The sequence below is a fragment of the Pteropus vampyrus genome, unplaced genomic scaffold (genome assembly GCF_000151845.1).
Source record: "Pteropus vampyrus isolate Shadow unplaced genomic scaffold, Pvam_2.0 Scaffold9, whole genome shotgun sequence".
In the NCBI taxonomy this organism is placed as follows: Eukaryota; Metazoa; Chordata; class Mammalia; order Chiroptera; family Pteropodidae; genus Pteropus; species Pteropus vampyrus.
Window position 1 is genome coordinate 14,599,658 of NW_011888790.1, and position 11,435 is coordinate 14,611,092.

The 11,435-nt window shown below is 32.7% G+C and overlaps 1 pseudogene; it reads right to left on the minus strand.

Annotated features, from left to right (window-relative positions):
- Nucleotides 1-211: 211 nt before the first annotated feature.
- Nucleotides 212-806, minus strand: LOC105302330 (annotated as a pseudogene).
- Nucleotides 807-11,435: the final 10,629 nt, after the last annotated feature.

Genomic DNA, 11,435 nt, shown 5'->3' on the forward strand with positions numbered 1-11,435 from the left:
TCTAAAAACGGATGTAATTTCAACTACGTTTTCATTATATATGAAGGCTAACGATGAGCTAATTATTTTATCATTCATAAATTTTACTCTTAAAAACAATTTTGAAAAGGTGCTCTAAAATTTTTTAAATATGTCATAAGTACACTGTCACCAATGGTGATTATTTTTGAAGAGAAAACTAACTCACTTAATGTAGCTATTTATTTATTTTTCACAATGGTGATCTGTTTTCTCTGACTGGAAAAATAGATGCTCCACCAGTCAGGTGATGGTGGCCTTTATCTTCCTCCTCGTCGTTGCGGCTCTGGCCCCACAATGACCCTTCTTGGCGTTCTTCCCACGGCCTGGGCTGCCACCCACCCCATAGCGGGACCAGAAGTCTGCGATGTGCTTCTGGGAGTCCAGGCAGACAAGGAAGGATGGGATGTTCACCACCTGCTTGCAGATCCTGATGTGGTGCTGACAGATCTGATGGGTGGACTTGGCCAAGCCCAGCTTGAAGACCTGGATCCACAGGCGCCTCTCCGAGAAACCCTCAGTCTTCAGGCCCAGGATGTAATCCAGCCCTCATCCAGCAAAGCGCCGCAGCAGGGCTTTGCCTTCAAACAGACGCCGTGGGTCTTTCTCGTCCAGCGTCCGCAGCTCCCGGGCAGCCTTGTGGATCTCGGCCAGAGTAAATTTGACCCTCCAGACCTCACGTTTGTTCCGGGGACCATACTCGCCTATCAGCTTCAGCTCTTGATAGAGACAGGACTTCTTGAAGTCATGTAGGTTTTGCGACAAACCCAGCTCTGGGCCACCAGCATGTTGGCGCCGCTTGCGCGTCTGCATCTTAACTAAGCACAGCCCCCCCTGATTAAAGTAGCTATTTTGTTTCAATTTTGAAAGTCTATGATTTCACTTTCTCACCTATCTACTCCTCCCCAAAATAACAAGAGCATAAATAAAACTGTATGTGGTTATGATTGTTGATACCTACAATGAGTTGAGTCATAAGGATTTGCTAGAAGACTGACATATATTTATATACATATATAAATACACATATATGTATATAGATATGTTCTATACATGGGTTTCCTAATACATATAAAAATGTATAAACAGATGAAATGGAGTGAATCGTAGTTCAATTGCATCAACTTGTTCTTTTATAAAGAACTAGCTTATCAACTATTTAAAATAATTTCAAAACAGTGCTCACAATATTTTAAACATACCGTCATACCATTTACATAAACATATAGAAAATAACATATAATTTGTATAAATTATAACCTAATGAAGCTTAAGAAAATTAGAGCATTTTCTAGGTAAATAAATATTAACTAGAAGCAAGGATTACTATAAATGTGGTACCATAAAAAAAAAGCAAAAAATTTAAATAAATTGTGCAATAATCTACCACTGATATTATGCAACAAGAATTGCTCATTCTGTTATTTTATTACAATTTCCACTTTTACTTTGCAATTTAGCAGGATTATTTTGAGCTGGCCAAACATATTTTTGAATTATATATAGAATAAGCAAGCATATGACTTAAATGAGATATTTCCTCCCTATAGAATAATGTGTACCATTTATAGTACTTCTTAAGATGAACTTCCTTTTCATATTTAACAAAATTCTTGAACAAATATATAGATCAAACTGGACTACATTACACTATTATGTCTTTTTACTATAAAGCACATGTGAAAACAGAAATAACAATTGGATAAAATTTGTTTACAGTGTCTTGATGAATAAATTCTTTAAAGAGTATATATTTTATCAGGTAAATTTTCAACATCAAGTTTACCAGTTATTTTATGAGATAATAATTAGTTTTTTGATATGAAATCAAGTTATAAAAATTGATTTTTATAAGGAAACTATATAATTTAAGAAAAATAATTAGAAGCTATAATATCTAAATATGTGACTAAATCTGGTGTATATCATATCCTACTATAAAAGAAATTAATTTGAAATAGTAAATTTTTCCCAGTTTTGTTGAGATATAATTTATAAATAAAATTGTATATATTTAAAGTGTACAATATGATGATTTGATATACATATATATTGTGAAATGATTACCATAACCAAGTTCATTAACATATTTACTTTGTGTGTGTGTGTTGAGAATACTTAAGATCTACACTCAGCAAATTTCAAGAATAAAATGCAGTATTATTAACTATAGTCACCATGCAGTACATTAGATCTTCAGAACTTATTCATCTTATAACTGAGTTTGTAGCCTTTGACCAACATCTCCTCATTTCTTTCAACCCCCAAATTCAACCTCTGATAGCCACCATTCTGTTCTGTTTCTGAGTTTAAGTTGTGTTGTGCTCTATTTTGTTTTGGTCTAGATTCCACAAATAAGTGACACCATAGAGTATTTATATTTTTGTGTCTGGTTCATTTTAATTATCATAATACTCTTCAGTTTCATCCATGTTGTAACAGTTGGCAAGATTTACTACTTCTTTAAGGCCGAATAGTATTCCACTGTGCATATATACAATATTTTATTTATCCTTCCATCTGTTGACAGACATTTAAATTGTTTTCATACCTTGGTTATTGAATAGAGCTACAATAAACATGGGACTATAGATATCTCTTAAAGTCAGTGATTTTGTTTCCTTTGGATATACACCCAGAAGTGGAACTGCTGAATCATACAGTAGTTCTATTTTTAATTGAACTGTTCTCTTATACCAGGCTTCAACAATGCGACACAAGGCTGGAAAAAAAGGGAGTAGAGAGTATATACAAGGAATGAAAATCAGAGACTATGATTTTAAGTTGAGTGGAATAAAAAGACATGAGGAGGATGAAGAACAGTAAAATAATGTCATATACATGGAATGAAGGTACTGATTTGATGGAAGGAGACTTGAGGTGGGCAATCAAGGAAAAATATTTAAAGGTAAAGAAGGAAGATGTGGTTAGAGTGTGGGATATATAAAATTGAAATTTGGAGTGGTAATAGTTATGATAAGGACAGGGTCTTTAGGGTGTCCCCATGGATATGCATGGCTGAACAGGAATAGAGAGCAAGATCAATAGAGGAGAGGAAGTCAAAGCCAGAGAGTAAAGGATGATGGGAATATTATCTATGTGAATATTTTAAATATATTAAAATGCTCAAAATTAAGTCACAAGAGAGTGACTGCAAAAAAAAGGAGATAAAATTCTTGAGAAGTAAATGTCATTTATAATATATATTCTAATGAACAAAATGATCGATGTAAAATTTGTTTCCCATTATTCATCTTCATTTAAAACTTTGTTGTTGAACAAAAGGCCAATTTAATTACAATATTTCTGAACGTTGTTTTTATCTGTGTTAAATACAAGTATATGATTTTATGGACTCAGTTGCCAAAAGATTATATTTATAGAGTCAGCATTGCCAATTGAAATGAAACAGAAAGACTTCCTCCATGTTATAAGCAAAGGGAAGAAAAAACTTCTCTTACACCACATGAGATCAGAGTAGTGTCTCAAAAGACTGATATATCCTTGTATTTCAAGCAGAGAAATGAGCAGGTATCATGTGCACCAATATATGCAAGACACGCATTAATTTTAAGAGTCAAACCTATGGTTAGTGAAGACTCCCTTTCATGTCAATTGCTAAAGTGGTATGAAAGTATGATAACCAAGAAAATAAAATCAAGACAATATGAATATGATCTCAAAGAGAAAACTGGTGACATGGAAAACCAGGCATGATTTTTCATAGGAGTAGAAAAAGGATGAGAATTATAGAGAATGTAATTTAATGATATAACAATATATGACAATTGGAGTAAAAAAAAACTAATGTGCTACAATAAGATATCTTAATAGAATTTTAACAAATTACATATCATTCAGGATCCATGGAGATATATATAGAAGAGAGAAATAATGTGTGTTAGGATAGTCAAGGCTTTCCAGGTTATACTATGGTAACAATTTCCAAACCTCAGTGGTTTAAGACAGTGAAGGTTTATTTTCCCCCTCACACTATATATCCAATGCAGGTCAGCAGAGAGGCTGTTTATGGAGGTGTTCAAGGACTCGGGCTGATAGTCTCTATCTGACACTGGCATAATAACAGCTGGAAATTATATATGTTACGTCTGTTTACAATTTGTCAGCCAAGGCAATGAAGGCAGAGAAATGAAATACTTGCGAATAGCCCTAATGACCAAAACAAAATTATAACAAAATAGCTAAACAACAATTTTTTTCCAAAATAAATACTCATATATAAATCTTTGAGAAAGTTGAATTAAGCGAAAGGCTTAATTCAACTAAGCAGTTAAAAATTCTAGTTCTTAACAAATTTATAACACTGTCTCATGACTTGCACCCTCTGAAAAATCTAGATATTGGCACCAAGGAGGCCTACCCTTCTAAGTCATTATTCACAGGAGACGAAAATTGTCCCTTGTATAAAATTAAATGTAAAATGCAATATATAGGATCTTCTCAGTAATGCAAAAAAGACTAAATCAGGCTCTTAGGCAAATATTCTTCTTAGAGTAATTTTGGGAACATCTCCCCTCTCTGCACCTCTATTTTTTTATTTTTCTCTCAGATGAATCTTAATTCTTTATTAGACATAATCTGATGGTTTTATCATTTAAAATACAGGACTTAAAAATAAATATCTAGTTGTAGTAACAACAACTAAATGTGATTTCAGAAAGAAGCTGAGATCCCTGCAATAAACCTTCAAAATCTTACTTATTGTTCTTTTCAGCAACGTGGTTTAGCTTGTGCTATGTAAGGGCCAGTGGAACCTGTATATGGAAGTATTTTGGTCGTGCACAGCTGCACTCAGACACGGTTAGCAGGACTTTGCTACTGAGGGAGATAATGTGGCTCAACATTACCAGAACGATGAGGACTTTTTTTGTATAATCGTGATTATGCTTTTAAAAGGTGGTTTGATCCCAGAAGAGTTAACATATAACAAAACGATATTTTTTATTTGATGAGTATGACAAAGAAGGTAAGAGAAGGCAGGAAGAAGAGCCTAACAGCTACTCAAGTGTCACACAGCTGAGGCACACAATGCCAAGAAACAGGAAGTAAATATCCAGATGGATCTGCGTGAAGCCAGAAGCTTGAAGCCATAACATCAGATATATAAGATGAATCTAGCACTGTAGGCTGTCAAGACAGTTCTCATGGAAACTATTTTTGAGAGTTCTGTTGGAAAAGGTTAGGAATGACAGCAATAGGTTGTGGGGTGTAACTACTAGAGAATATGTTATGATTTAATAAATGAGACTTCTTTGTCATTTGTGTTAGGAAAATAAAGAAAATATTATGACAATATGAATTTTCTTTAAAAGCTATATATTTACAGATAATATTTTTAGATTAAGAACAAAAAATAGTTCCTATTAGTGATATGTAATATAGCAAAATACATAAGAACATGAGTCAGACTATCTGGAATTAAACTCAGTCTTTAGTATTATTATGTTGTATGAGTTTTCACAGATTACTTATCTTTCTATGATTCAGTTTCTTCATCTATAAAATAGTATAAAATTAGTAAGCTTTTGTTGTAATGATTTAAAAAGTTAATATGTGTAAATCACTTAGAAGAGTGTCCAGTACACAATGAGCACTCAATTTTATTCACTATTGTTATTATTCTAGTTACTAATATCTTATTTGAATAATATGGCCCTTGTAGGAATCTGGTAAAGTATTAAAATGACTTATAGGCAAGGTTGAATTATTCTTCATAAATTGACTCTAGAGAGAAATTAGCTACTAAAAGTAAAATATTTTAAAAATATCCATTGGAAATATGTCTTCTGGTGCTACTTATATTAATATCTATATAGCATATTAATTAAAATATTTCTCAAGATATACCCATAATTTGCATATATATATATATTTTAAGAAAGATACAAAAATATTTATTCATGGTGATTACTTCTGAGGAAGAGGTGTTGTGAATATGTAATGGAAAGGCATAGTTTTTATTGTATTATCTTTTGTGTTAGGAGTTTTTAGTATGTGCTTCTAATAGCATTTCAGTAAAATATATATAAAAATATCTTTTTTTCCAATACAGAGCAATTTATTTTGCCTCATCACAGGTACCTTGTTTTAATGATTTTTTTTTTCTTTTGTTACAATAGGAACAGTCCTTGGAAATCAGAAAGCACGTGTTGAATTATGCATTAGTGTTAAGGGAGCTTTTTAACTCTGGCATTAATAGCACTTCTTACTGGGGCAGGGCAGGAAAATGCCCTGTTCATTGATGACCTGCCAGAGCAAGATTAACACCAGTGCCCTTGCCAAAAGGAGTACTTTCTGTTCTAGACTATTTAAAAATATATAGTCTTCCCACCCAGAAATATATTGGGATCCAGGTACCATTTTTATCTCTGACATCAATGAGTCAAAGAACGTTTGGTACAAAAGCAAGTGACACAACACAAGATTATAATAGATGATTGTGGCTCAAGGAGGCAGAGGATCCTAAAATGAAGAGTACGTTTTATTTCGAGGTGAAAGAAAATAAAAAATAGCAATTTTTCCAGTGCAATTTCTAGGAAAGTTGTGAAATACCTTTCTTTTTATAAAGTGTTAAAACTGTTGACTATGTATATTAAAATAACACTTTTTTTCTTCTTTTATTTTTAATATCTTTGCATCAGTCATTATCTAATTTTAACCTTATCATGCAAAGTCTCTTTAAGGATAATTATTTTAAGTCATTAGAATTAGCACTACCATTTGAAGATATTTTCACTTTTATATATGGCCTATAAAAGGTAATTTAGATATAAATTGCTATTTTTGATAAATTCGCTAGCCAATACAGGTGTGCAGAATTAATTGCTTTGCCTCTCTCGGAACAATCCAACCATATTTGTTCATGAAAAATTTAATAAAATTATTGCAGTAATTTTATAATTATGATAATGCTGGAAAAATATTGTTTTCTGACTACATAGAAAATGTAATTGTCTAATTCATATTTTTTCGAACTTGTTAGGAAATGAAATTTATTTTGAAACTAACTACTTTTTAGTCAGTACAATTTAATGGTTGAGCTATAGTAATTTTTTTCCCTTCATTTAAAAACTATTTTTGTAGAGCGGTTTTAGGTTCACAGCAAAATTATGAGGAATGTATAGAGATTTTCTATATGCCCTGCCCCCACACATTCCTAGCCTTCAGAATTATCAACATTCCAGGTGGCACATTTGCTATAGTTGATGAACTGATATTGACATATCATAATCACCCAACATTTATAGTTGTTTTTAGAATTCACTCTACAGTCCATGGATCCAGAGAAAATGTACAGAAGCATGTATCTATCTTTATAGTATCATATAGAATATTTTCACTGCCTTAATATAATACTATTTAACATCCCCTGAAAGGTTGGGTCACGGACAACTCACATCTGACTATATTATTTAAAATAGAAATTACAAACTATTATTTATTTAATCAGTATCTTTCTCTAGCATAGTAATAATAAAGTAATTAATAATATCAAATAAAATGATTAAATGTTAAAGTCTCTGAACGATTGCTTCTGGATGAAAATTATTGTTACACAAGAAACCTTATGACACTGTGCAATCTAAGTCCATATTTTACTCAGACTTCAAGAAGAAAATTACCCTTCTTTCCCAATAGTTTTTAGTAACCCTTTAAACATTGGAGTCTGCATAATGCTAATCACTGGAGCAAAAACAGTTATTAGGTCAGAGGAATAAAATTAGTTACTAAGTGCACTTATGAAAAGGATGCTGATATATTTATTGTGCAGCCATTTCAGATAACAAGTAAAGCAGGCTATTATTATTTTTGTATAGACTGTTGGAGGCATGTTGCACTTCTATAAAGCCTGTGAATTCTGAGCACTCGCTACAACAAAAACAGATAAAGTGTTAACTGTAGGGGAATAACCTCACCATGCTTGCACATATCCATAGAGGCAGAGGTTTGAAACATAGCTTATCTGAGTCTTGACAGGATACCTTACGATTCTCTTGGAATAAGAAAGGATGGGAGGCCTGTAAGGAGCTGCTATAAAGCCATCTCCTACTCACCTTTTTCCCCCTTGGGATACTGTCGTAAAACATTTTCTCATGATCTTTGCAGCTTTGGGGCTTTCAACCCCACCCCACCCGCCTCAGAATAATGTCATAATATAAATCCACTTAGCTATAGTATATATTTGGCTCCTCAGCAATGGCATGTCCAAGAGATCTCATTGCAATCATTCAGCCCCTTTTGCTTCAGCAACATCCTTTTTGGTGTGTGGAACAAGAATCACAGGGAATTAGCACCTTTGGCTTAATCTTCTCTTCATTGACTATGTAAGTAATAAACTATCTAAATCTGTAAGCGGCTCATTATATCTTTTTTTACTGTAATAAACACAAATATATTTATTATTATTTTTAAATACTTTTTACTAATTTTATTAGCATGACATTGGTTAATAAAATTATATAGTTTTCAAATATACCATTCAATTATATGTCACATATATATTTCATTGAATGTTCACCACCCAAAGTTAAATTTCCTTAATTTTATCTTTACAGCTGAATTGGTCAGGCCTTGAACTTGGCCTTGCCTATCTTGTGTGTTTGCTAGACTGTAACACAATCTCCAAATTGAGTACATTATATTTAAGGGCAGAACAAAGATGTTATGAGGCATATAGAAGGAATCCAGAAGAACCGAAATAATGAAATGATAAAGGTATTTAGATAGAGATTCATCAGTGTTCAGGTAACATATTTCTAACTGAGAACAACTATCACTTTTAAATAATGAAATAGAAACAAAAGAGAGAAAATGAAAATAGAATAGTATAAGTATAAAAAATCAGAAGGTATGACATTTAGTAAAGTTAAACTTTACTAAATGTACAAAAAAAAGTTTTGTGAAACTTACATTTCAGTTATTTATATGACTATTCCTTTGTATCACTTAACTGTGGCTACAATAATTCTGTGTTTAAAAGCAAAAGAGAGAGAGGAAAAAAAAACTAAATCTCAGTAACATACAATCAAATTTTATTTATTCAGAAATAGAACAAACAATTCTAAAATTATTATGAAACCACAAAAGACTCTGAATAACTAAAGCAATTCTGAGAAAGAAAAGCAAAACTGGAGGCATGATATGCACTAATTTCAAACTATATTACAAAGCTGTATTAATCAAAACAGTATGGTGTTGGTATAAAAACAGACACTGATCAGTGGAACAGAATAAAGAGCCCAGAAGTAAACCCACAAATATATGGTCAATTGATTTATGACAAAGGAACTTTAATATACAATGGGAAAAGAACAGTTGTTTTAATAGTGTTAGGAAAAATGGACAGCCACATGCAAAAAAAATTAAGAAATAAAATAAAACTAAACTATCTTACACCATACACAAAAATTAACTCAAAACAGATTAAAGACTTAAATGTTAGACCTAAAACTATAAAACTACTAAAAAAAACATAGGTGGTAAGATCCTTGGCATCGATAGTGGCATCGATAGTGGCAATGATTTTGGGGGGATCTGAGTCCAAAAGCAAAGGCAAAAAAGGTAAAAATAAACAAGTAGGAGTACATCAAATTAAAAGATTCTGCACAACAAAGGAAAACATTGACAAAATGGAAAGGCAACCTACTGACTGGGAGAAAATATTTGCAAATCATATATCTGATAAGGGATTAATATCCAAAATATGTAAAAAACTCATACAACTCAATAGCAAAAAAAGTACAAATGACACAATTAATTCAAAAACAGGTAAAAGGTCTGGAGAGATATTTTTCCGGAAAAAACTCAGATGGCCACAGGTTCATGAAAAGTTGCTCGACATCACTAATCATCAGAGAAATGAAAATCGAAACCACAATCAGATATCAACTTACACCAGTTAGAATAATTATTACCAAAAAGACAAGAAATAACAAGTGTTGGCGAGAATATTAAGAAAAGGAAACACTTGTGCCCTATTGGTAGGAATGTAAATTGGTGAGTCCACTATAGAAAACAGTATGGATTTTCCTCAAAAAATTAAAAATATAACTACCATATGATCCAGCAATTCTACTTCTGGGCATTTATCAGAAGAAAATGAAAACACTAACTTGAAAAGATGTCTGTAACTCTATCTTGATTGCAGCATTTTTTACAATAGCCAAGATATAGAAACAACCTAAGTGTCCATCAATGGATGATGAATGGATAAAGAAGAGGTGGTGTGTGTGTGCGTGTGTGTGTGTGTGTGTGTGTGTGTGTGTGTGTGTGTACACACACACGTATGTATATGTATATATAGACAGAGACTATTCAGCCATAAATAATAAAATCTTGCCATTTGCAACACTAAATGGACCTTGAGGGTATGATGCTAAGTGACCTTGAGGGTATGTGCTAAATGAGACTTCATGGAAAAAGATAAATACCATATGATCTCACCTATATATGGAATTAAAAATAAAAATAAACTCATAGATACAAAGAACAGATTTGTGGTTGCCAGAGGAGGTGGGGTAGGTAGTGGGCTAAGCAGATGAAGGAGATTAAAAATTACAAATTTCCAGTTTTAATATAAATAAGTCATGAAGATGTAATGTATAGCATGGTGACTATAGTTAGTAATACAATATTATATATTTGAAAGCTGTTATGAGAATAGACCTTAAAAGTCCTCATCACAAGAAAAAAATTTGTAACTATGTATAGTAACAATGTTTACTAGATTTGTTGTGGTGATCATTTTGTAATATACACAAATATCAAACCATTATGTTGTACACCTGCAACTAATATTATATATTATATGGTAACTATTACTCAATAAAAAAAAAAAGAAAAAAATGTATTTAGCTTACAAGTTGGTGTGTTGGCTGGAGTTTGTCTATTTTAGTCCAGGCCTCACTGAGTGCCTCTGCTGATCTCAGCTGGGTTCATTCACTGGAAAGAGGGCGGGTTGGCTGTTCTGGGATCACCCTGGCTCAGTCGGCTCTGCTTCATGTATCTGTCATTGTCTTGCTGGAACCAGAGGGCAGGCCTGCCATGTTTTTCCCTTGACAGTAGCTGAGGCACGAGAAAGGAGGCACAATCACATATATGTTTTTATGCCTCTTTTTGCATTATATTTGCTAATTTCTGGACAAACAAGGCACTCGCTGAACTCAGAGCCAAGGGGTGGGGAAGGACAATCTTCCCACAGTGGAAGGGCACTGCAAAGGTACATAGTCAGAGGTATGAATGTATCATCTTATTACTAGAATGTGAGTGAAGAGTTGAAATCATAATCCAGTTGGCCACATTCTCTCTAGCTGAAGTTTCTCCATCTGAATACATGCTTCAATGGAGTACAATAATGTATATTCTAAATTCTGTATCTAAAGCATAAAGCATTATAA